Raw genomic sequence first — 27,580 nt, forward strand, 5'->3', positions numbered from 1 at the left:
TTGCGCAAAAGCACAAATGACGCTCAACTTGTACGTCCCTATTAGGATGATGATGAGGATGATGATGATTCCACCACTTTGATTGATTCATTCATTCATTTCCCCAAATTGCACCCAACTGTGACCCTCACCCAACTCGCCTAGTGTCCTTTACTTACTTCTTTAACAACAACAACAGAAGTGCACATTTAAAAAGGTTTAAATCCCACCCGTAAAAACACTACAATAGAACATAGACAGATAGTACTCACCAGCAAGTGTCCGACTGTCCGATCAGCATGAGTAGCGAATCATGGGATTAATCCGAATAAATGCGTGGGAAATCATAAAGCGGCGCAGCGTGGATGTTTCACTTTCCGAACCCCCCTCAACGGACGAATATTCGTTAGGCGAAACTATTGTCTTGCCTCCGTGCGGCTCGAGCGCGTCCTCCTGTCTGGAGCACAGTGGCGAGCCGCTCGGGCTTTTTTCCCCCGTCTCTCTCTCTCTCTCTCTCCCTCTCTCTCTCTTTCTCTTTCTATCTCTCTTTCTCGGGCTCGTCAGTGGAAAACTCCCTCCCGGCGTGTGGCTGTGACGCAGGCCGTGACACACAGCAGAGGAGGCGGCCCACGCTGCTTCCTGCCTCCGCCTCTTCTTCCTCCTGCGTGACTGGAGTTTGCAGGGGAAACAGGCATTGACATCATAGGGGTGAGGTAAAAAATGATGAAAAGGGGGGAGGGGGGGCTCCTGATCACTAGGAATACAATTTATGAAGTCATAGCCTACTGGAATCAGATTAGGTCATTTTTATTTAGGGGCTTCTTCTTTTTGTTATTTCCAATGCCAAAAATATAACTGTTCTTGCAAAATTCTAACTTTACTTTTCATAAGGATGACTTGATGTTGTACCGGGCCTTTTTTTTTCCTTAGTAGAAATATGCTTCGAATGTGTAGCAGCTCTTTTTCGGCAGGCTCAATTTCATCGACTTGTGCCAGTACGTTTTCAGTTTCATTACTGGAGAACAGTGACGAAAGTTGTGTCGCAATAGCGTGTGACTCAACTGGTTTCCAATGCAATGATGACGCTCAGAAATACCTTCTTCACTACAAAGACTTATTTACGCAAATAAATGAAACTACCACAAGAGAATCCAATTGATTTAAATACAAAATGCAATTAATTTCAAGTGCACCAGAGTAGCTCTTTTGTCTGCCTGAGTTCATTTAATGTTACAAGTACATAAGACTTTTTCCCAGATGCGCACACAAATATAAACACACACACACACGCCCTTCCCTCCTTGCGTATTTACAAATTCAGCACCCCTGGCGACTTGGCTTTCATTCCCAGTTGGCCTCGAACGCAGCAGCAGCGGCAACGGGTTCCGCCAAAGTCAACACAGGTGCTCCACTCCCCAAACTTGTGTACATAAGAGTTATGTTAATTGTCTTGTTGCTAATGGGTGGCGAGGGGCTTTTCTCACACACTTGATGAGCTTTAGGGCCCCAATTATGACCCCCATAATGCGAAGCGCTCCCCCACCCTCCACAGGAGGCCATGGAAGCACACCCAGCTGAGTGACAGCTTCAAGTGTCCCATTAGCGTTCCTAAAAGTAAATGATGAATGTCACCGTGTCGGAATAGAAAATACTGGTGACAATGTTTGTTTTATGTGTCCCACCCATATCCCCCCCAAAAAAACGTATCCCGAAAGAAAGTATTTTTTACGAGAATCACATTCTGTACCTAAAAACGACAAGTTGCATATTGCAACATTATTTTTTTCCCCAAAACAGAAACAAAGCACTTTAATATGTAGTTGTTCTTGAAACCTATCCGGCGACAATTACAAGTCTCCTACAACTAAATCTGATAACTTATCCGGAGCTCGACTAACTGTAACCTTTCTGTTTCCTTTTTAACTTGACTTTACGGAACTCAACCAACCACACACGTGAATTTACTGTCATAAGCATAATAAAAAACGTGGAACATTTACAATTGTCCACCCTGACTGGTTTCACAGATGAAAGCAATAAAATCACTCTACACACCCAACATAATCCCTTACAACAATCTTTGACAATCTGGTTTTTGCCGGTTTGGACGCCATGTAAGGTAATATGCTCAAATTAGGCCCGATTAGTAAGATTAATGTCCCTTATTTGTGTCTTTGGGAGTCGCCAGTAGCTTGTTTGCTAAGTCTAAGGTGTCGTGGTCGACAGTGAGACGGCAAGTCTGAGCGTTCAGACAGACTCCACCCGTCCGGCTTCCCCAACTCTCCCTCCGCTCTTAAAAACACGACAATAAGCCATGTGCGTAAAGCCGCAGTCACATCCATCACTGATGACATCTTGCCAGAAAACAATCACCAATGTGAACAATTAGCTGTCTGTCATCCGAACAGAGCATCCAGACATGCGGATTATCGGTTCCGCATTTAAATCTAATTATAGCAGCCCTGCACATGTGCAGCAATGTTGTTTGGACAACAGGCAAACAGGCTTCTTGCATCCCTGCTATGAGTTCTCCGCATCGGTTTGTTTGTTGAGGTGTCCTTGGCCAAGTCCTCCCCAGACAAACAGGAAGCAGAGAACTGGAGCCCCGTTTCATGTCAGCCTCTGAAGTCGCCTGTTTTTTTAAAATTTTTCTTTTTTTGTAAACAAGGAAGAAGTTCCAGGCAACATTGCTACTCACACAGTGGCCCACCCTTTTATAAGAAAAGACGTTGTGTGTAGGGAGGATGTTGACAGGGGAGGGGGATGGGCTGCAAAAAAAAGCCACCAAGACAGGCTTGCATAAATTAAGACCCTTCTCTTTCAAAAGTGTGCCAAAGAGTTCACAGTGGAATACAACCTCCGCCCCCACAACCCCTCAGAGGAGCACAATAATGGTCTTCAATGCTTTCCATCTGCAGCCATTGAATACACGTGTCACGCTGTGGCCATGTTATCATTTTACGACGCCGTAAAACTATTCATAATGTGAGTATTGGGGCACTCACGTGAAATACAACAAGTAGAATCTGGAAATCCCAACCCTGTTTATTCAGGGAAAGGAAAACATTGCATCGATTGTATAAAGTTGGTCAAAAGGTTTGAGGCGCTCAGATCTGTTTATTTGTGCCATTAAAGTTTATTGGTGCTATTTAATATACTAAGGACCGTATTTTTTTTTTCATAGTTTGGTTGAGCTAACTTTTTTTCCCTTCTTTCATTTAGCATTTTCTGCCTAGTGCGACTTATAGTTCGAAAAATCCGGTATATATTTTTCCCTTGTCTATGGCTCTCTAGCATCTTCTAGCCACATTATCAAATCTTAAATACAGAACAACATCTGTGGTTGGTAGTCCAGAACAACCCCCCTCGTCCCCACCCTCACCACCCTGCCTGGAGGAGTGACGCAGGACCAGATGAGGCAGCCTGATGCTGTTGCGGTCAGAGCGGCCAGACGGACACGACTTGTTTCAAGGATAGTGGAAGTAGAAGGGAGGAGGGAGGCTGTGATTGATGGCTCCAGCTGTCCCGGAGGAGAGCGCAACACAGGCAGACAGCTGGTCACCTGTAGCCCCCCGCACATGACTGTGATGGAGGGCCACGGCATTGTGTTTCAATGCAAGGTTCGTCATGGCACGAGGGTCTTGATGAGTAGTAGAAGGACATGTATCATAATACGATTACTTTTGGTGTTGCATAGTGAACACCTTTTCATGCCTGCAGCCAAATAGGTGAAATGAAGTTAAGCGATAGGATTGCCTAAAAATCTGTGATATAATGATGTACTAACAAAAAATAGCCTTTTAGAACCAGGCTGTTTTGACAGAAAGCACAGCAGAGAATATTAGGATGTGATGAACTGAATCATGGGACATGGATTTAACCCAGAAGAAAGAAGATACTCTTTCCTTCTATCGGGAAGGCAGCAAATCAGTACACAGTGGAGGGACTATTGCAGAAAGGATTTGCAATGTAATATGACAAATGGCTGCCCATTAAAATAAAAGAATGCAAATAATACAAGAGCAATAGCACAAGAAAGTTTTTTCCCCCAATGGTGTTCAGCCCTATTCAAAACTAATACTGTAAATCCCACATCCATTTCTAAAGGTGAACTATAACAACTGCAAAGCCCCAAAAGATGCAAAGTTTTATAAGACTACTGTAAAAACTTTAAATGTTGCATTAGCTTAAATAAGGCCAGTGTATAAAAACCCACAAAGGTCATGCAGGTTAAAAATAAAAAAAGACTCCGGTAAACACGTCAAAAGGTAAAAGTGGTGCGTCTAAGTCTAAGACTATTAGACGGATTTAGACCGAAGTTGTACGATTGAGGTCTTCTGTTCCATACGGAACAGGAACGCCGTTTGTCGGATTGCGGGCACGTCCAGATATCGCGGCTCGCCGCGGAGACAGGCGCGGCTCGTAAATTGTCCGACTTGCGCTGCCATTGTCGCCATTCCTTGGAGACAAGAAACACTCTGGTCTCAAAGCTCCCATTCATGGGCTAACAAACAAGCACTATGTCCGACTTGCCCTCCCTGCTTACTGCATACTGTACGGGTGTGTTTTCTGTACTTTGTGCCTTTGGCTTAAGAGTCACAACGTGCTGCCAGTTTTTGTGTGGGTATTTTTTTTCCATTCTTGGCAACATCGCAAGGTTGTCTGAGCTAATGCATTCGAGATTGTTTTTCCCAAGACATTTGTTCTATGTTTTATTCATACGCCGTGATGCGCTATAGACTTCCCTCTGACACAATATTATTGATTGCTTAATAGACCATCAAAAAGAATGACCACACTCAAAGCATCAAGAACTAAAGGCACCTTTGTGATTATGGATAAAAGCATTGCAAAATCACATGAGGGCTAATCATAAGAATCTATAGCATTTGGTGAAAAGATGTTATTGAAGCCAAATGGTGTTATTTATACAGAAGAGCTGGAAAATATTTTTGTTGCATACTAACCAGTACATTGACTTCCTGCCGACGTGTGATTGATCAACTAATTAGTCTTCAGACGCAAATTGATTTAGCCATAACAGGCGCGACAAAGGTAAACATTATTCCAATAAAAAACATTTCATAGATATACATTATAATTATTGATGGGAAACATACTTTCAAGACAATAAAAAACGATACAGCATAAAAAAAAACATGCAGTGGAATCTCCAGACTTTAACCCTATAGAACACATTCAGTACTTTCAAAGTTTCTCTGCTTTGTGAGCAAATGACCTCACGGAGGGAAGATGAGAATTGACCTCAAAGTACATGACAAGAACATGTTAATGATCTGAAAGCAATTAGGACCTTAGCTGCAAAGAAAACATATCACACGCAAGAAGGCGCCTTAAAACCCTTTAAAAAATTGCCAGGGAGCTCCCAACCAAGTTCTGTGGGCAGATGAAACCAAAGTTAAGCTTGGATGATGAAAAAATGTACGTGAGAGCCAAAGAACACCATCCCAAGCCAAAGGGTCTCCAGACCTCAACCCAAAAGGAAACCAGTGTCGGGATCTAAATATGATTTGCACCACTGTGTATACGTTTCTGGATCCAGAATTAAATGAGCACAAGCCACACTTGGAAGTCTACTGAATGCATATGGTCTGCATCAATATATTTATAGGACCAGATAACTTCCTGCATGGCTCGGAAATCAATACGACAACAGCATAGGCAGTCTTTATAGCGACATCACATTCCTGAAAGGCTTAATGGGTCGCAGTTGCACGAAGGAATATGAGCCTTCCTTGTACTTCCTGGTTGAAATGTTTACATGCTACACACGTGCTGTCAAAGAAATGTGCGAGGCCACTGAAGCACGGGAAGTGTTCGGCTGCAATCCACTGCTGGGCCAACTACTGATAAAAATATAACTATGAATTTTTAAAAAAAAGCAAGATTTTGATTCATAATCTAATTATATTTAAGTGAGTCTATATTTTTCTGTATTTTAAATAATCATATTGCGTAGCTGAGTTGGGTGTTTTTTTTTACTCCTGGAAGTAGAATACATATTTAGTGCATCTAATGTTGTCATAGCAACAGAAACTCCGCTTGTTGAAACTTGCTTGAGATGTCACAGGGTCATCCAATGCGTGAGAATATTTTCCCAAACAGTTTTTTGCCTTTGATCATAGCGTCAAGAGTCAAAATACAAACTGATGATGGGAAGGAGACATGACGGGCGAGTTTACGAGGAATTGCGCCGGATTACTAATATTGAATTGAACTCATAACCTTCCAGGAAGTCTTGAGTGTCTCGCGTGGGCTTGAGCTGAGCTTCAGTGGCTGCGTGAGTTGTGACCCGCAGAAACAAGAGTGTCGCCCCTGTGGGGAAATCAACCCTGGGCAGCACTTTGTTTGACTCGTCTTATGTAATCTTGCTAATTGTGCACATGCAGCACACTTTGGGAGTCATGCTCGCCATTGTCGATAGCACCAAACTACACTTTGTACATTACATATCCATAAAATCTGTCTCTTGACATGTTAAGTTGCACAGTGTTAAGCTACTGGGCACCGTTTGTCAAGGAGAAGACAGGATCAAAATCAATATGTGTTGAAAGAGATCCCAGGGCCTTTACCATCTGGATCATATTTCAGGGGGGTCTATTCCCCACTATTCAGCGAACATATTTCACAGAGTTTAGAAGCGTTACATCTGCAACCAAGCATTAATATTATGTCTTTTGAGTGAAAAATAAGGTGTGGAATACCATGTTTTGACTACAATTAACTCAGATATGTATTATTATTATTATGACATTACGTAAAATTATTATGGGGCTTTTACTTGCATACCATTTTTAACCTTTGAAGAAATTAATGTACTTTAACAGTGTTTTTATTAGTCACATGATGACAATGACCACACCACCATCTGAATCATGCATATAACGAGAAAACGCTGTTACGTGAATTATTGTTTTTAAATGACTAATAATTGCAAATGAAAAAAGTCTCTGGAATGAGTTACTATAAATATTTTACATATTTAAGTTATGTAAACCTATTACTTAGGCTTTACAGTACACAGAACTAAGCCGGGATTCCATCCAGAATCTCTAAACAGGCTGCAAGTCGATTATCAAACCACTACACTACTATGTTCCAGCGATAATATACACATTTTTATGATATGGCCGCTTCACGGCAGCCCCAACTTTCGTACTGGCAGGCAAAAAGCGGGCATAGAATGTGAGAAAAGGGACAAGTAGCAGTGTTTACCGAGCACCAGTGTCCACACATCCGTTCCCACAATGGCCCCATTGGGCGGTCCCAGGTTAAAGCCCATTTAAAAAGACTTGTTTAACACCCAGGGAAGAAGAGAGGCCGCATAGCCAAACCGCAGGGAGGTGGGGCGACTGATTCACGGCTGGGGTCCTCAACCTCCAAAAAAGTCGCCCGCCCCCCTCTACCCAACCCACCCTTCCTCCACACTTGCTGCTGAACTAGTGTTTTTCCTTCAGCACCTCGACTTTTCCCCCTCCTTCAATGACGCGTCGACAAAAGCGAGAGTGGACGGAACACAGTTTGACTGTGGACGGGGGCCCAGCGGAAAAGGGTGGGTGAGAAAGAAAAAGCAGGATGGATGGGCAGAGGGAATAGTTGTTCACCCCCCTCCCGCCTTTCTCCTTCTCCTCGTGTGAAGGACAAGCCTAGCGGGGCTGCGGTCCGGCCCCGGCCGATTGTGTACCGGCGCTTCGCACAAGAAGTCCCCCAACCCCTCTGCCCCCGACCCATTAATCACCCATGCGGGTCTCTCACTGGCAGACAAAAAGACCCCACACGCTGACTTCCACTCACACAACACACAAACAGCACAAGCACAACGGAGTTTCCGCATGTGTGAGGAAATTCCTATGCACGGTCCCCAAAATATTCATCGTTATTTTTCGACGTTTTTGGCCTCCGGGAGAGAGCGAGAGAGAGAGGAGAGAGGAATGTTGAGTTGGAGATGGTCCAACAGAGCAGCCTCCAGTTCCTCTTGGCATTCACCGAGTGAATTTGGTGCTCTAATGCAACACAGTGTTGAGATTTAAACATGGGGAACTTGTATAACAGCTTTTGATATCATTGAAATGCAAGAAGCTGATAACAGAAGTGCACAAGTGTACAATACAGGATTGTGGCCAAACTAAATATGAGAAGCGGGGCTAAATATTATGAGAGTTAAGTCATAACTGTGGGGCAAAAGATAGTTTGAATAAACAATACATGCTATTTTGGAAGAATGAAGACTGAAAGTGAATTAAAAGATTTTTTGTGACGACGTAAGAAAAATAAATGCATATTTGGTAGTACAGTAGTCCTAATTTTAAAATATATTTTCACATTTTAGAAGAAAAAAAACATTATGGGAAGGTTTCCAATCACTATGATTGAGATAATGCATTTTTAAAAAGTAAATTTTTAAAAAATCCAAATATTAGAGGAAAATAATTATAATTATTATGGAAGACATTCAAAATCACAAGAGAAAATGTAATACAAATTATATACGAGACTCTGACAATAGAGCTGGCAAGTGTGCAAAGATACTTATAATATGAAATGAAATCATAGTATTATGTGAGGAAAATATATTTTCTAATCAGCATACCTACAAGAGGAAGCTTAATACTTTGAAATGAATAGAATTCATTCTATTCACAAAGACAGATGGCATATATCTCAACTATGAAAAACAAAACTAAATAAAAATCTGACCTGTCACTTGAAACTACCGGCGTACTGCAATGATTCAAACAAACACTTCTTCATTGACTGCATACCAAACACGAGTTGTCAATTAATTCTTTTCCACTGACGTTTGTGTGTCACTTAAAATAACTCACATTGACACCTCTATTTTTCCTCAAACGTTTTCCTTCAACAAAATGTCCCTATTTTTCTTCTTGTCTCATTACGGAATGGCCAAGATGTACAGTAATATACACGATATTCATAGCACGAGTCGAGCAGCCGATGTTTTCCAGGTCATTTGGTAGTGGAATCCCTGCAGCAATTCTATTTCTATCGGCAGCCCTGAGCGCACCAAGTCCATGTGTGCACAATGTGTCTATAGTAGGAAACCAGGAAAGGACACAACTGAGGTCATCCCCTATATTAAGACTGACTAAAGCCACCAACACCAAGACAAGACACCCCTTTTTCTCTGCAACTTAACATATAAATATCACTGGGTCTCTTTGCATGAGGGAATTCTGACTCTCTTTCGCCAAAATAACAAAAAGCGTGTCTGTTATGCGAGTCCAAAGCCAAGAATGTGTATTTGAAGATAACACAGAAAATTGGATTGATTAATGGAGCAATCTCCAGATGGAAGGTAGAGCGGTAAAAATGTGGAATTGAGAAGACAATCATCAATGTGTGTGAGCGGACACCCATTCCACCCCACACCTGCCGCAGTAATTTACCGGCTCTTCTGTAACTAGGCATCGGTGCAACGGAGATGAAGAAGCCAGAGGGAAGGCACAGGGTCAACAGCTAAAATAAACCTCAGTGTAACGAGCAATATTTGTGTACTGGGAAGTATGTTGGCGAGTTGAGGCAAATGTGAAGTCACAACTAGATGTAGAAAAACAAAAGAAATGAAATAAAGACATTTTGTCATCATTTGATAGTGTGATCCAGATGTAATCTGTCTTGATGGTGACGCCAGTATTCTAACTAACACGATCAATGTGGCAGTCTAGCGTGCTGACCATCGAGCTACTGAAGACCAGTTGGAAATGTTCCTCAAAACCTCGCCTTTTCCTGTTAAACAACAGTTTAAATGTTTAATTTTTTTGCGATACTACGCTAATTTGACAGAATTCTTTTTTTATGTCATTCCACTTTTTTTCAAACACTACATTTTTAGGCAAGTACAGCTGACAGTATTTTACTGTAAATTTAACACTAACCATTTTTTTCCTACAGTGCAAATGACACATTTATTAAAACAAGTCTTAATTGCCTCAAATTGTGACAAAACAATGCACAAAGTTTCCTTTAATACAGCAAATGAAAACAACTTCTGAACCAGGGGAATGCTTGTTTTTCCGGCCACTGATTAGCGTCGACAGACGCTCAAACTGTGTTATGTTTCACATCTATCCCAAACATCTTCAACACAGACATACCAGCTCATCCCTCATCTTTGGAATTGGAGCCCATCAGAGTCATCCTTCATAACGGATGGTCATTTGGGAATGCGGTGACAGCGCAACGAGTTTCCCGATGATTAAGGGCAGCGTTACCAGTGACTTCAATGATTGGCTCGGCTTGTTCACTATGTTTATCTAGAAACATTAATAAAACAAGTGAATTTCCATAATTTACAAGGCTGTTTATATCAAATCATGTACTGAGAATCTTGAAGCGGTTACTATTTGATTTTTTTTAACAGACATTTTAAAAAATATGAACATACCAAGGACATGACAAAACTTAATGGGCGGGCAGACTCCCTAGAGACAACTATTTATTCTAAAAACTAATTTTTCCACCATATGTGCCCTTTAAACAGTCTGTAATGGCCTCTATCTGCTCTTCAGACACAATTGATACAGCGCACTAAGAATTTGATTGGCGAGAAATGGTGTAATGACCCATAAACTGTCACACGTATGCTAATGGTGCAATCTAATTAATTAAAAACAAAAGGACGCTTATGGATTCGGGATGTGCGCTCCCGTGAAGACGTGATCGGACAGCAAGATATCGCTGTTCTTGATGCGAATATAAAAATAAAAGTCTGCTTAAGCTGCACCCACATTCTCCCACACACACCGAGCCGGCGTTAATGGCGTGTAGAGAATTTAATAAGGCAACGGTAGCCAGAGAAATGCGGCGTGTAAAAAGTTTTACAATCAAATTACGAATGTGTCGGTAATTCTTTACAAAGCAAGCGTACACATAGACTTAATCTAACATTATCTTGGTTTTGACTATATAAATAGGAAAATGGATGAATAATTGAGTCATTTATTGCCATTGACAGCATTTGACATCAAGTCCATTTTAACTGGGTTAGCTGGTATTAAATGATTGTTTAAGAGCCAATGGCAGTGATAGACGACATTTGGAGTAGCAGCCATTGTGTTAATTAATTAAATAACATTGAATCCATTAAAACATTGGGAAGTTTGTTGATCTGTTTCCTTAGTTTTAGTGTTGTAAGTGGCATATGTCAACAATATTGTGTAGTCAATGTGAAAATTGAGAACAAAAGTCAGTCTATTTAGTTCGTTACCATATAATAGAAATTGAAAACGATTACGTAAAAAAAGACCTGAAATTGCCTGGAATTACTAAAATGTTGCAAACCTGAGATTTGTTTTTTATGTTTTGTTTTGTGACAAGAAAACACTAAATTCAACAACAGTGGTTTGGGTTAAGGACTGTGTGATCATGAGTGGGTGGGGGTGTTGTATTAGAGAAATAACATGTTTCCTTTCTGTCTGATTAATGCATCGGTGGCAGATGCTGAGGGGATTAGCTCTAGATTAGTATCCTTTCCACTGACTGTTTTCCTGCCATGCTGCCTTTCCAGTGGTCCTCTTTTAAGAAACAAACAGGATCAGCTTTCCCCTCTGTTGTTTTTTATTTTTCATTCACTTTACTATTTGTTTTCCAACAGAGATTGTCTTTGCTACGACTCAGCGGCTAAATCAGGATTTACACGGCGCGCTTCTCGTGGCACGAGTCAGTTTTGTTAGCTCTCAAGTGGCACAAGCGGCAGCTGCGTCAAAGTGCCGTAAATCCAAGTGTGGATCAAAATCACTTCATATAATACGTTATTTACTTCATCAAAGGCAACAATGAGAATCATCCTCAATCTGCCTCGGCGCATTTCTTGACGCAAGCCTCTATCAAACGAACATAAATCCAACCTAATTCAGAGTAAATTGAATAGAATAAAAAGGTTGTGCACGACTTCCAAAGGTTTCATGTACTAGCTTTGGAACATGACTCACTCTTTTTCTCCATCATTACCCTGACTCATCAGTCTCGCCGCCTGCATGACAGCAGCTCGCTAAATTATATTATTATTTTCGTCCCTGAACATCGCTTCGCATGCGCAATTAGGCGTCTGTTAAGCCGCCACCGCTAGATAAAGCTATCAGGGGTTGGGCTGCCGTCGTCGAGGAACACCGGAGTCTCGGAAGGAGTGTCCCTGACCCTCTTAACCTGAGGAGCGCTTGTTTTCTTCCCCCCTGAAACTGCACCCAGCAGCAGATGTGTGCTGGCTGGGCCTGTCAGATAATGACAAAGGATTATGTCGCCTGATTCCCACACCGGCAGCCCACTGTGTTTGCCTCCCCTCTTTAGCCACAATTTATGGGCTCTGCAGAGCCGAGATAGATCCACTATGAGCATAAGCCCTCTGAGGAATAAAGAGCAGCTCTTATCCGGGGTGGGGGGAAATAATCCCAATTCATGGTGCTGATTTGGGATTAATATAAATGAAAAAAAATGGTTTGATGTGATGGAATTATTTCTTCGGACCTCAGGAGTTTGTGTTAATAATTTCACACAGCTTGCAAAACGCTGCATTTTTTACGCCATTGTTACGTATATAAGACGTCCTTGGTGTAGTTCTGAATTCTGCTCCTACAGTAAGAGACCTGAATTTGGATGTGATTGCGAACCATCCAACACACAGTGCTAAGTCATAATTGCAGGGAGCATAACAGTTAATTACAACTAATTTAAGTCTAATAGACATTTTATGATGCTATTTAAATCCCATCACCAAATTACGTTCCTGACTGTAATCATCAGTATATTTATTGAAAGAAATAAGATTTGATTGGAATCAAACTTCCATTGCATAAAGATGAAATATTAGGCTAATTAAAATAGCATATAAAAATAATTCAATGTATTTATTCAAGTGACACTTTGAAATTTCAATTATTAGATCAAAAAAGAAACAGTGGTACAGAGCTGTAGTTTTAAATCTCTGCTTTAACCTTCCTATGTAGCCTTTGCAAAGTATGAAAGCTTGTTTGATCTCCTTATACTTTGCGATTGACTGGCGACCAGTCCAGGGTGTATCTTGTTTCTTGTCCTGTCCTATGAAGCCAATACGCTGTATTATGATAGCACTCCCCAAGCCAAAACTCTACGAGAGGGTCACTCCGGTGCCTGTTTCCACCCTGTCTGGGTCACAGTGGCGTCCAGATAGGATTAGACAGCATTTCTTTACACAACAGCGATGTGGCTAAGCATTTGGGCGGGGCTCTCTGCTAATACGGCGAAGGAATTGCCGTGCTGATGAGCACCTACGGCTGACCCCACTGTAGCAGTATCACCGGTCAATCATGTCCCAAGACTAAGCGATTTCCACCGGAAAATCCACACAAGTTGCCAATTATACAGGTCTCGCTACAGTAGACCAGCGTTTGTTTGATCCGTTCCATGTCAGTGCACTGGCAAATCCACCCGGAACAATTGCTGCGTAAAGTGTTTTTTTCTCTCGCAAGAACAACTAATAAATGATCTCTCAATTTTTCTCCTCAACATAGGAAAGATGAACCAGGGATTTCCTCGACAGTTTCCATAGTACACACCACACAAACGTCTACTTTCAGTTATCAATGTTGGGCTGAGTAATGCTACATTCACATCATTATTTGCATCACTATTTCCATCAAAGTGTATAAATGTGGCATCCCTACCAGAAGAGGTTGTATCAGTGTAGGTTTCTCAGTGCCCCTGCGAGGGTTCAAAGAGCTCTAATCACATTAATGCAAGCCACTTACCACGGAGTCCAATCTCACCGCAAAAGCTCCCCGAGCTCAGATCTGGCTGCTCCGACCATTAGACAAGACGACATGCGCTGTTTGCTTCAGCATTTCCGTTGTCAACATTTCCTTCATTCGTCGCCCCCTTGAGAAGTGTATTGATCTCTGCGCAATCGGGCCCAGGCGACAGCAAGTATGCTGCACTCGGATGCAAAGAAGTCAAGCTTGATGGATCGGGAACTGAGGACACACAGAAGAACACGTTTGCGTTTAGAAGAGAAAATAAAAGGCTGTGGGAGACGAGTTAAGAATCGGAAGATCGAGGCAGAAATAAATGAATTAACCAGCTAAAATAAAAATACAATGGCAAGAAAATGTGAATTAGGGCACATGCTGGTGAAAAAAGAACCAAGAAGCAAGATACAGGTGGATGAGCTCTGTGACTATTTGGTGCAAAGTACTCTAACATGGCAGTCATTCTGACTTTAAGCCAGCCTCGGATGAAAATAACCATTTTACATTGCTTTCGTGTAAATGCTTAGAATGGTCTGTAATTATTGCAAGTCGTTCCATGGCTGCTCGGAATCCGCTCAATGAGGTTCAATTTCTGTGCCGCTTAAGTCCGAGATTTCCCGTTGCCGAATTGCTCGCCGGTTACAGGCTTGCTGATGCGCGGTATTTCTTTTGAATTGGCCCGTGAGGAGGATTGACATGCCGTGCGAGCTGGTCGGATGCCACACAGCTGAGATTACTTCTCCCAAATCTTTCTCCGGTGTTTAACATCTGGAGAAATAGTCAAGTGGTGTGTCGGGAGAGAACTATAAAGCACCATTTTAAAGGGAACATATTATGGAAATTTGACATTTTAATGGCTTGTATACAAATAGTCGGGACTCTAGAGTGCCTGCCCGATGCCCGTTCATTAAAACTTGAAATTTTTACAACCGGGTAAATCTTGTTGGTGCATATTTCTAAAAATGAGTCTGCGAGAGACTCGTTCTTCATTTATGCCCAATAGTTAAATTAACACTTGGTCTTTTAGCATAATATCATAACCCTGCACCCACAGTAAGAGTTTCTACATCCACGCTGTAATCAGCTAGGCTGGGCGACGAGCCAGAGCCACATTCGAGCGGACTATGCTGTGAAACACGATCAAGCACAGGCACTATCATGCAAAAACATCTGCATCCCTCACGGGTTCTGCAACATTGCTGATCACGTGAAAGCAAATAAGTACACACAACTGCATTGAGTTTTGTTGGATGCACAGATAAGTATTAGTCAACAGTATTAGCTTTTGCCCCCACATTTGACAGGTGGTTGTGCTGTTATTTTAAAACGAGATGGGCAGCTTTTATTGCTTCATATCAAAAATTACATTTCAAAGCCATACAGATCTTGAAGTCGTTTCGGGGCAAATGTGAGACAATCTTTTGGTTTCACTTTTTTTCAGTGGTGATTTTGTCCATTTTTTTTCCTCGTTTCCCCCCATTGTCTTGCTTACAGTTGAGTCATAAAAACTGACCGCAACTGAGGGTAGGAAGGCAAAATGTTCTTTGGTTGTTGTACATAATTTGTTTGTGACCTCCTTCGGCAGTAATTTCATTGACTGACCATTCCGGGGAAAGTTCATCACTGTTGTCAGTTCTCTCCATTTGTGGATAATGGCTCTGACCAGTCTTTTCATTGGAATTTCATTGGTACAATCATTTTCTGAACCGCTTATCCTCCCAAGGGTCGCGGGGGTTCTGGAGCACCGACCTGTGATCGAACCCGAGGCCGTTTATTTTCATTTAACTGTATTGTGGCATGATTTGTGTCCGTTTTAGAATGTGTAACTTAGAACACTATCGGTTCTTTTATCGAATAAATGACGGGAGAACGCCAATATACTATATAGGGATGATATGTTCAGATTTCTTTACTGATATTTAAATGTAAAAATGGTTATATAGATACGTACTACGTTTTTGTAGGAGCATACACTTGAGACAAGTCTAAAAAGAAAAAAAATTGAAGGTCTTGGTCTAGTCTGAGAATCAGCTGCCAAAGGACTTAGTCTTGATATTGACTTGGTCTTAATAATTTCTACTTTAAGTAACTTTTGGATCAGTCTCGCTTGTGAACTAGCATTATGTTTTAAAAAAATCTCTAGATGAACCAAGACATTTAGTAAGTATGAAGGTGAATCAAATACTACTCTCATGGCACTGTAAGTATTCACAGTCCTGTGAGCCTTTAAACGCTTTTATTGATCACATGGATCATTCAAGGCCGGAAAAAAAGCAAGTCGCCACACAGGATTGACCCTGAAATCGAAACCATTTCTAGGCTATGTTAGCTTTTGGAGATAAGGTCACTGCGTGTATTTGTCTTTGCATCAGGCTGAACAATTGTCGCTCAATCATTGCGTAACATCCCTGTTGTGCGATGATTTACGCGTGATCTGAGAGGTGTAATTTTTGCAGAGGAAACTGCATTTTCTCTGACCAGCTGCCAGAATTGCAGGCAGGAAATTAAGAGCAGAGTCGGTGCCAGAGGGTGTGTGTATATGAGTGTGTGCGCTTTGTGGTGTTTTTGTGAAGACAGCAAGTTGGATTGCAGATCCCGTCCCCCGCTCGGCGCCATGAGGCCCACGCACAGGAAGCTTTTCCTGCTAAATACAATCCGTCCCGCCATCCCCACCCCACAATCCCCCATCTCGAAGGTCGGCAAGCTTAACTGACAGTGAAAGTAGCGCCCTGCTAAAGAAACCCACCCATTTTCTGCCCCTCTCCTCATTTTTTTTCCATCAGTAAATGTACATGACCACAATGTGACCCAACTGCTCACCGGAGACCACGCTGACCCGGCGCTGTAAAACACGACACATTGTCTGCGGTGTCGGAAACGAAACCCTTTATGACCCCCCCTCTTCTTTCATGCCTTGCCATCGTGTTGAAAGGAGACATTGTACAAAAAGCATTCCCAGGTGCCCTTCATAACAAGTCTGTGACATCATTTTGTCAACCCACCCAGACAACAAAAATAATAGCATAACCACTTATTTTCTTGGATTTTCCAAAATGAGACACCCAAAGGAACGCAAGTTTACAAGTTATTTTAATCATCTGTTTCACTTTTTTGGAAGTGCTGCTTTACAGGCTCTATCTTCTATTCTAATCTGAATAACGCTCTTTAATTAAAAAGACACACAACAATCCCTATTAGCGTGCTGTAAAACAAGCTTGGTGCCCTTATTCGCTCTAATAATGCTAACCTCCCACCCTAATAAACTACTCCTCACACCCGGACAATACAAGAGCCTGAGGATGCCCCTAATTACAGGGCGCGTGTAGAGCATCCCTGGAGGGGCGGAAGGTTTAGGGGGGATACAAGGACACTGGAACATCAGGCTGGAGCCGACATTATTGTTGTTGCCAAGGCTGGCGAGACGAGCGTGGGGAGGAAGTCCTAAATCAATCGCGCTCACCCACGGCTCAGAGCGCGGGATGGGGCCGTCGTCAACAGGAGGTGGACGTGTCGCAATCAATTACTAATACCGCAGGGGAATTAGACCTAATGGATTTTGATGACTGCCTTTGTATTCCTTTGTTTGAGTTGTGATCTTTTAATGCATTGCTTAAGACAGGCAGATACAGTATGCATTTTTTCCATCAACATTTAAAATATTTCCTTTATCAGTTGCTTCAAGGGGGCCAAGTGCGTGGGAAGAAAAGAAAACAAGCAACCATAATGACAATAAAAAACAATTTAAACTGAAAAATTGACACAGCAGTTTACACGGTACACTGCGGTTATGCGGCACATAAACGTAAACCCCCCCGCTCCCCAACAAAACAACTTAAGGATTTGGGTTTACCTCAGCTGGGGGATAAGTTTATGTTCAAAATAATTATTAAATAATCAAATTAGCCTTCATTATATTACTTTCCATAAGAATGTTGAACAGAAATCAAATTACTATATTACATATATATATATTAAATGATGTTCAATGCATATATACACTACCATCCATTCATTTTGCTTTTTTTTTTAAACCATTATCCATCTTTTGACCTAATGCTGCCCTTATCCTAAAATGTTTGCATACCCATGGTTCTAATAACGGATCAGACTAATCTCAATACAATTGATCTTAATGATAAATTGCAGTCACACTATTTGCCTCTCATATTGAAATACACACACACATAGCATTAACGCGCAGATACATTTAAAAAAAATAAGAGCCTTATGCAATCATCCATATTGCCCGTGTTGTATTTATCTTGCAGCTTTATGTTAAGCACTTATTAGGACAAATGTGTACACAATCGGTGACATTTTCCGTATGCAGCCACTCCATTAGGCGCTCTGTTGCCAACCATCAACAGTATCTGCCGGGGCATTAGATATGATCTCAGATGTAATCAGTGGGGCCCTGTTGCCACTGTTCTACATGCAAATACCAGTAGAAAAAAAAGCCATGGGGCCAAACACCATTTAAAACACTTAAAATAAACAAATAGGTCAAATGCAAACATGCGTGCAATATCCCATCTGTGAAAAGTACAGAAATATTTACCTTCCAACTGGTAATATCACTTAACGATTGTTTAGACAATTTGTACGGCACATTAGGATGCTGTTATACTGCAATTTTGTGTATTATTAAAGTTAGTGAGATGTGGATTATAGTAAGGGGCAGTTATGAAAAATAAACAGCCGCCTCAAACTTGGGTGTAATTTGTTTCTGACAAATTTAATTACAACACAATAATTTGCAATTCTATCTTTGCACTCCTGTTTGTCATAAAGGTAAGTTATCCCCCCCCCTCCAGCAACTTTAATTATAAATATTTACTCAACAGGGTACAGGCGTCAGAAGCGTGTAATAGAAACGAGTCCCTTTGATAAAGGCCAAGTGCAATGACGCCACACGGTAATGTATCGATTCCTGCGCAAAAACTCCGCCAATGCTCTCTCCATATGTAGGTCAATGAGGCGGCGCACTCGCTCAAGTGCAGCTTCCCGTCAGATATTTAGGTCACACCCTAATTATGGCGAAGTGGAGAGAAGCTCTAGAGGCGAAAAAAATATATTTTTAGGAAATTTCTTTGAACAAGACAATGTTTTGTTGTTTGATTTTTTTACCCCCAAAAATATCCAATTTGCTAATGAGGCTGCTATCCATGTTTTTTTTAAATTGGTTCATTTACTTTTAAATGTGGTCAATCTAAAACTAAAATGTTTTTTCCACACCTCTTTACATTTTAGATGATCAAAACTATTAGTTTGGAAAAATATTAAACATAATTTAAATATTTAAATGATCAGGACCTAGAGGTTTGACATTAGAATATGTAAACAGTGAGTTTAAAAAGTTTACACTCCTCTGTTAATGCAAACATGTTTCATGTGTATGCTGACTCTCATTGGACAACAGGTTGCATGCAATTATGAACCCAGGCGCTTCCCTGGCTAGGATATGCACATTTAAGCAACACTATTACAGGCTATACGTCACATTACTAGTTGAAAAGTTGAAAGCAACACATGTATCTGGGTTTTAGTCTCCATCACTACAATCCCTGACATTCAAACAGGAGTGTAGACTTTGTAATCCATTGTACAGCCACATCCTTGCATAATATTGCATAATGTTTACAAGAAGATTATGTTATTGTCAAATTGAGTCCCAACAATTCTACTAGTTGACACTAGTTGTGGTAAATGTCATACATGTTCCTGAATTTCGGAGGGCTTGTTCTGAAACATATCATTATTTATCTGGTATTGTACATTTTGTCCTTCATATTTGGAAAAAAAGCAAATGAGTTTCAATTGCTACCCAAAAGAATGACATAAAGATTAGCTGGAAGCAGCAAGAAAGATGAAAGCAGGGGTGACTGGGTTTGAAAGTGGACCTGTCTGGCCTCTATGCTAATGCACGGGCTATGAGACGCTCATCCTTTTTACCAGGGCTCTCATTCCACTCAGCCTTTTGATTATTCCGACATGACATCACCATTCACGCAGCTGCCATGACATCGACGGGTCAGCAAAAACGGTCAATTCAAAAGGAGAGCTTGTTTTGTTTCTCGGCCTGCCAAAACTCACTGAGGGCTTTTGTGCGGGAGAATGCAGACAACCTTATTTTACCTCTCCTGCGAGACTGAACGTAAAAGTCAATAGCGTCACACACGAGCTCGGCATGCGGTCCGCATCACATCGAGGCCCCCGCGAGCGACTCTCGGCGAAGGGAGAATGCGGGAGGGGTGGTGGCGGAGGGGGTGCGCAACTAAAAAAAAAAGCCTTTGAACGATTAACACGCTACTGTAAAGCAGACTTCGTTATTTCTTTGTGTGTGTGTGCAGGAAAAGTAGAAATGTTGCAAGGAGGCACAAGTTTTTTTTTATTCACGTGACTGGAGAGTGACAGATTTGGTGCATGGTATGAAAAAAAAGATCTGTGACTTTTATTTTATTATTTTTTTAAGGGAAACTACAACAAAAGCATCAAAGCTCACTTTTTAAATATGCATTTAGACTTTCTGAAAATCTACCATTAAAACGTGTGGCCGGCGTGATCCAAAATGTATGTTTGTATTTTTGATCATTTTTGTATTTTTTTACACATTTTTAACATTTTTTAATAAACACATTCACAAATAATAAAATGTGAATGAAAACTAAAAATGAATAAAAACAGAAATACTCTGGTTTGAGATATATTTCACAGAATTTAACTCATTACCTGCCAATGACGGTGATTTAAACTGGCTGTGAATGGGCACGTTTCAGTGCCATCCACAGCAGCAAGAGCTGCCAGCTCTCCCAGTCAAGATGAATAAGACGCCTGGTGCTTTCAACGGCGGTACACGGTCGATTGGTCGCCGGTCTTTTGCTCGCCCGGAAGGTTATTGATAATTATCATTTAAATCGTTGCTCAAATTCACTAAATACAAACTGCGAATTAGTATTTAGTCATACTTAATGCCCTATTAATTATTAGGCTAAAGAAAAGCTCCAAATTTCCCGGACTTTTATTGTTTTTTGTTGGAGAACTTGTTAAGACCCTGACTGACGTAGCTTCTTAAAAGGGACAACGCATGTACATACAAACTCTTATACACTCACACGTCGGCTCAGTGAAACTGCTCATGGCCATTGTTGGCTTTTATTGATGCGTAGACCGTGTTGTTTTACCTTGTTTTGTCGCCGGTCTTTTGGTCATCGGTCTTTTGGTCGCCGGTCTTTTGGTCGCCCGTTGTCGCGGTCCGGGCGACCAAAAGACCGGCGACCAATCGACCGCAAACGAAACTGGCTGTGAATGGGCACGTTTCATTGCCATCCACAGTTGCAAAAAGCTACCAACTCTCCCAGTCAAAATGAATAAGACGCCTGGTGCCATCAACGGCAGCCAGTGAGTTAAATGAGTCCCACGTAAAGGGTTAAGTCCATTAAAAAGAGCCCAAATAGAATTCAGCTATCATGGATTTTCCTACTGTGACATATCAAAATGTCATTACTGAAGAATCACATATTTGCCAGTTACCGAGAAATACAATTCCTACTGGGAAACGATAGAAACCTGAGAAGGAAACATTTAAGATGTTGGACTTTGAACTGGAATTGATTTTTTCAAAACTAACAGTGAGCTTAGCAAAAATTGTCTTGGTTCTTTTTACTATTACCATCAGTCACCCTAATTCGACCCCCCCTAAAATTCAGTGACTACTATTTGAACAGTGAGCAGGGGCAATCCACTTTAAGCTTTTCATTCCAAAGTCTCTCCCCTTGGGCCAATAGCGACACACTGGATGGCCTTCCCAGTTGTTATCCTCTCAATCATCTTCAAGTTATTGCTGGCATCAGTGCGGCTTTTACAGCTGTGGTATCAAAGTAACCCGGTGGACGAGCGGGAACGCAATGTTCCGTGAACAAAAAAAGAAAAAAAAATCATGAAAGAAAACAGAGAACAAGAAAAGAAAAAGTGGAATACATCATTGGATTCCATTGGCAGCTGTGGGTCAAATGTGGAAAGCTGGAATGAATCATGTAAGGACGTCCAACTTACTGCTTGGCCTCGCATGCAACAACGGTACATAACACCCCACGCATGCCGTTTACGTCTGCCAATTGAGGTGATTCTCGCAAACGGAATGCATGATGTCAAAAAAACAGGTTTTGAAAATGAGCGAAATGGAAAAGCGAGCGGGAGTTTTCTGCTGACGGCAGGAAAAGTTCAAAGGAAAGTGAAGGTAAAGAAAACATGATGTGTTTTTCAAAACTGCAAGTCGAGCTACTGCGCTGCATTCACAAGAAACTACAGAGACTACTGGAATGTGTAGTGCATGTTATTGCCCAAAATCTTCATAAATGTTTTATGTTAAACTATTTTTTCTCCAAACTATGTTTCCAACGCAATGCAAATTCAGACTCATCTAATGGCTATTAGATTCATTTGTATCAAAGTAAAACCACACATGGCGTGAAAGCTCTCCAATAATGACCTCCTTGACACCGTTGATTATGTTCCATTATTTCAGGGCCTTTTAGGCAGTTTGGGGCAATCCATAAATTGCTAAAATTACCCACTGAAGGTAAAAAGTGAAAAGGCAAGTTCATGAATAGTAAACCCTGTCTAAGCGGGGGGCATAATGTACCTGTTTTTAGATTTTTTTCTTTCTGAAACCCATTTGTAAGATAATTACAGTTACAAAAATGACACTTAGCTTAATACAACGGCAATGAAAAAAGAACAGGATTGGAAAATCCATCAAATTATAATACTTTTTTCGCCCTCCAAAAGGGTAAAACCCATTCAAAGAGTTTTACTTAAAACTTGCTACACTTATTCTACACCCAAATACACTGTATCATTAACCTACACTAACACAGTCCCAATTAAAGTAAATGAAGTGTGAAAATACGTTTAGGCCCCAATTACAAAACAGGTATCCTGACACCAAATGGAAAACACTACATAGATCACAGAGCTTGGCCAACAAATTGTTTTTCGGGTGGTGCGCAAATGACTTCAACGTGATTCATTATTCACAGTAAACAATTATACAACAAAGAGCCTTCTTAACCTTTCATCGCATACACCCAAACAGCACACCTTCTCACCTAGTATGACCTGTAGCTATCAAGATACGACCAAAAAAACAATTATTCTTTGAACAACGTGACATTTATTCAAATGACTTTTAGTCGTCACGCACGCCGTTATCGGGCCTTCCAACCACTTCACTAATTCCCCTAGTAATGACTTCAAAGCTGCACTGACAGTACCGTTGGTAGCTAATCGTGTCCCGAGGAGCCGGGAGCTTGAAGTCGTCACCCACCCTTAATGCGGTGGCTTTTTTTTTACCTCCAGTGATGAGGTTTTTACCTGGAGGGCGTAACACATGCCTCACTTCAAGCTGTGCAAGATGCCTCATGATTCACTTGAGTTTATTAAAGTGTGCGTCCCCTGCAAGGCTTCTGTGGAGCTACCATTTCTGGAAGCCAGATGCTTTCACTTCGGTCAAAGTCTTCTATCGTTTGTGAACACAACAATCAGCATGTTACCATGACAGCCTTTTATTTGGTTTCTGTCATCTGTCATTACTCTCGGGGCTTTTTCCCCAAGTAGGACATAAACTTCATGAACCCAATTTGAACTTCCACGAACTGGAGAGAGACCATTGAAAATAATGCATGGAACATACTATATAAAACAAACCTGCCATTTCGATCGATTAAGCGATAAAGCGAGTGTAGACTGCACTGCGATTGTTTTTCACTGAATTGTTATTGAGTCTTCATATAATCTCCAAGTTTAAATATTATGTGTGATGTCAATATGCGCAAATATGTGGGGATAAATTGATAGAAGAGCAAACGTCAACTCCCAGTTGATGACATGCTACTGGTGATTATTGAAATGTCAGCGTGGGAATTTAGCAACCAGCACAACCGCCTTAACAAAAGGTGGAACTACGTTACATGTTATCTGAATTGAATTGAATTGAACTGTTATATACATACAACCTGTATGTTTTAAAAATAGCCAAGTTCCTGTTGCAAAAATCAATATAGTAAAATTATACGTCATCAAAAGTACCCACGACAAAAATGATTTGGCAGCATTGTCACAAGGCAAATTAATATATATAATTGGAGGTACCGTTCAAAACAGTTTTGAAGAGTTGACCCCCACGATCATTCACGTCGGGTTTCTTTTACGCCAGTCTTGCTTTGACGGCTCCCTTTTCACACGCACACACACCAACAAGCAGACGTACATCAAAGATAGATTTCCCCCTTGCATCCATACATTAGGACAAAACCTTCTCCTCCACAGCATGAATGCATTAGCAGCTTAGTTATTTTAATTAACTCTTCAGCGCGACCACCTTTCACCTGCTCCTCAATACCCTCCTCAATCAAACGGGGTTATGATCCGCTGAGCAGAGACAGAACCACATTTCACCACTCTTGCATTGAACGATCAAAGCGCACTTGTGCTTTTTTTTCCCCGCTTAATCATTTCAAACCATTCTCATGTGTCTCAATGTCCCTGACGTGCTTTTGTCAAAATACCCAAAGGATGAAGAATTACATTTCTACACACAGCAATTCTTAGAATTTAGCAAAAATTAATCTCCTGCAACGTAAGCAACCGTATAACCTGCCATAAATACTGTCAGGATCAAAGGTCAACTTGATGTGAAGTATTAATGAATAGGATTGTAACGTCACAATTTGGTAAAATTCCAAAGTTCATAAATAAGCAGATAAAAGATTCATGTTTAGTTTCCTCCACTCCAGAGACTAAGCTATTTTTATACAAGTCATTAAAATGTCAATTTTCCTGTCCTATTTTGTGAGAAAATACCCAGTGAACTAAACAGGCTCAAGCAATCATTTACCGTATTTCCTCCGTGTTAGCTGACTCTATTTTCTGTGTCAAGACAAGACAGCTGATGAACAGTAAGAGACCACAGGAAAAGCCAACTTTAAATAGCGTAGAGCAAGTTGCCGAGCAAAGGTCGATGGACTGCGCGGCTTAAATTACATAACCAAATTTTGCATTTGTAGTTAACAGTAGACTGGCTGCACTTGGATTTTCTGGTGGTTGAACAGGATCTTCTCATGGCCTTATAATAAGTGCGGTATTAATTCATCTGACTGCTTGTGGTAAAAAAATATGAAGGGGAAAACATGGGTTTCTCCCAGAAATCGCCAAAGTCACAAATAGGGTTGAAAAAAAGGGGAAATTTTAGTTTAGATTGGGGGATTTTGTAATGAGTATGACTTGGACAATTCCATGAGAGAAGAATAACCTTTTAAAAAGTGTAGTGCTTGACTAATTCTCATTATATTTTAAATATCTTTTCAGTTTTGGGTACTACTCAAAAGCAGAACCAAAAAGTTTGTCATTTTTAAACTAAATGTGTGGATTTAGTCAAATGGCTCCCTTAATTGTAATATTATATTTATGACAACCTATATCTGAGAACACAATTTTACACATTTTCATTAAAATTGTCAAGCTCACAGACAATTGGCTTTGAAAATGCAAGCACGGATGTAAAATCATCATAAATTCCCCATCATAGACTAACAACCAATTTTGCATACTTCCATTTTGTTAAATTGGAACCATGGACGCCTTTACTGCGCGAGCCTCGTCACAAGAAACCAAAACAAATCCAATACAAAACAGTTTCCCAGAAGAAACTGTTTTTAAAATGCCCCTCATCAAGCTATTATTTGTATAATAATAGTATTTGTGTACTTTTTCTCCAACTTCCACTAAGAGTCCAAAAAAGAAGGCTGAAACATCACACTGGACTGTCTTACACAACATATGACAACAATCTGACTTAGGCATAGCTGTCTTATTGTCTTTTCCATGTCCTTTAACACAACTGACATTCCTTGTTTTGATTTGGAAAAGGCGCCACCAGCGCTCCAGTTTCAGGAGATCCACAGTCTTCCCACCGACTATCTGATCCAACTGTGACATTCCTTGCAGAGGTCAACGCAGGGCCTGCCCTTTCCCAATGGCGATGGGAGATTTCAAGAATTTTTATTGTGCTTTGTTAATCTTCCTGTTCACTTTAGTCCGTGGGGAGTCGTGGAAAAAATGCAAAAAGCTACAAAAAGGGTCACTTTTGGACGACATGTTGATCGTGCGTGAGGGTGCTGACGATCACGGGGAAAACAAAAGCAGTCTTGGCAAAACAAACAAATGAGTAAAGTCAGTCAGGAGCAGATTGTTGAAACTATGTATGCATTTGATGTGAGATGTGAGTGAGTGTTTTTTTTTCCTCCCTCAGACGGCTGACACCAGCCTCCCTTTGTCTTCTGGCGCGAGGGCAGGAGGAGCTCCACTTGGCACCGGGGGAAGGATGATTTTCCAAGCAGGCTGTCGACTTCGCTCCTTAATGCTCTCTTCGCCTGCCCCACTGACTGAATTTTTAATAAATGATGAGATGCGGTATGAATAAACCACAAGGCAGCGCAAGCGCCAAAAGGCAGAAAGAGAAAGCTTGAGACATACCAAGGTAACACAAAAGTGATAAATAAGTCAACAAAGACTCATTTGCACTGCTTTCCTCTTATCGCTATCATTGCGCCGCAACGCTAAAAGGGATTTGAGCTTGACAAAGCAGGCGTCTCCCAGTGCCACTAGTACTGTTTGCAAGCAGATTGCACGACGCTGCTAAATTTCCATAACAAATTATTCATATCATGCCAAAATTAGTAACTTTTTTTGTCACATAAACACTGCAAAGCCAACATGACGCTAATAGTCGGAAGATGATTGGCTTTTTGCAAGGAATTAGTGCCACAACGTAGTAAGATCAGAATTTTAAACAATGATTTGACTCTTGTTTGCTTTTTCATATGATAAGATTTGCGGACTGTATAAATAAAACACAACATGGTTACAAGTGGTTGGCACAGCTGCCTGTAGTTTTGAGGTCGGTGGTTTGAACCTCAGACCAAAAACATGCATGGTGGGTTCTTGGAGACTACACGATGACACGATCTGCACACCAGGCTAGATCTGCCACGACAACTAATCGCTGAGCAAATAGAAGGACAAACATTTGTATGGTCGAGGATTTGTTTGAGACATTTTTGACGCAAAAAAGTGGTCTAAATTCTCTTTTTTTCCCATTTGATAGTTACATTATTATTTACATTTGTATTCAGAAAACAATGGGGAAAAACTTAATTAAAAATAATTAAAAATCATATTAATTGTTCATATTAAAAATGATATATTTTATTATAGAGCTATCCTTGTAATATTAATTTATATGTTTATTTAATTTTCTTAACTGGTATTTGACCGTGAAGCCCTTCGGGATCTTTTAAATATTTAAAAGCGATAAATACATTTGTATTGACTTGATATTATATGCCAATATTATAATATAATTTGATGCTGTTTTACCATATGATAGTATCATAATAGTTGAAAAAAAATGTCATTACATGGTGCAAAGGGCACTTTTGTTAATAGCTGGCAAGCCTTGGCTTTCACCCAAACATTCATTGATTTAATACACCTAACTGTTATTAAGACTAATGGAACTATTACAAATGGTATTTTACTCTTCTACAGCTAACTGTGAGGAAATACAAATGACAGTTCCCCCTCCATAAGAGAAAAAACAGTTTCAAGCCAAAATGCAAGACTTTCATTAAAAGAATCTACAATTTTAGTGGGAAGCTTTTGGCCATCAAATTGGGGTGAAGACAGCAATGAAGTTGGATGGATATGCTAAATGATGAGGCACATCAATGCCAGAAATTAGTCAGTAAGGGATGGAAGCAAGAAAAGAATGATGAAAGGCGCGG

At 40.8% G+C, this 27,580-nt stretch overlaps 1 protein-coding gene across 4 annotated transcripts in view; it reads right to left on the bottom strand.

Moving 5' to 3' along the window:
- csrnp1b (cysteine-serine-rich nuclear protein 1b) overlaps window positions 1-27,580 on the bottom strand; it is a 78,210-nt gene that overhangs the window by 12,871 nt on the left and 37,759 nt on the right. For 2 of the 4 annotated variants that reach the window (XM_077624138.1, XM_077624135.1), the window contains exon 6: window positions 13,743-13,964. The exons of 1 other annotated variant lie outside the window; for it this stretch is intronic. The gene's annotated coding sequence lies outside the window, so the exon portion shown is untranslated. Of the gene's footprint in view, window positions 1-251; window positions 637-13,742; window positions 13,965-27,580 lie in introns of those variants that run through there. One more of the 4 variants, XM_077624134.1, reaches the window with a different exon arrangement.

Source organism: Stigmatopora argus, chromosome 17, assembly GCF_051989625.1.
Source record: "Stigmatopora argus isolate UIUO_Sarg chromosome 17, RoL_Sarg_1.0, whole genome shotgun sequence".
Taxonomy (NCBI): Eukaryota; Metazoa; Chordata; class Actinopteri; order Syngnathiformes; family Syngnathidae; genus Stigmatopora; species Stigmatopora argus.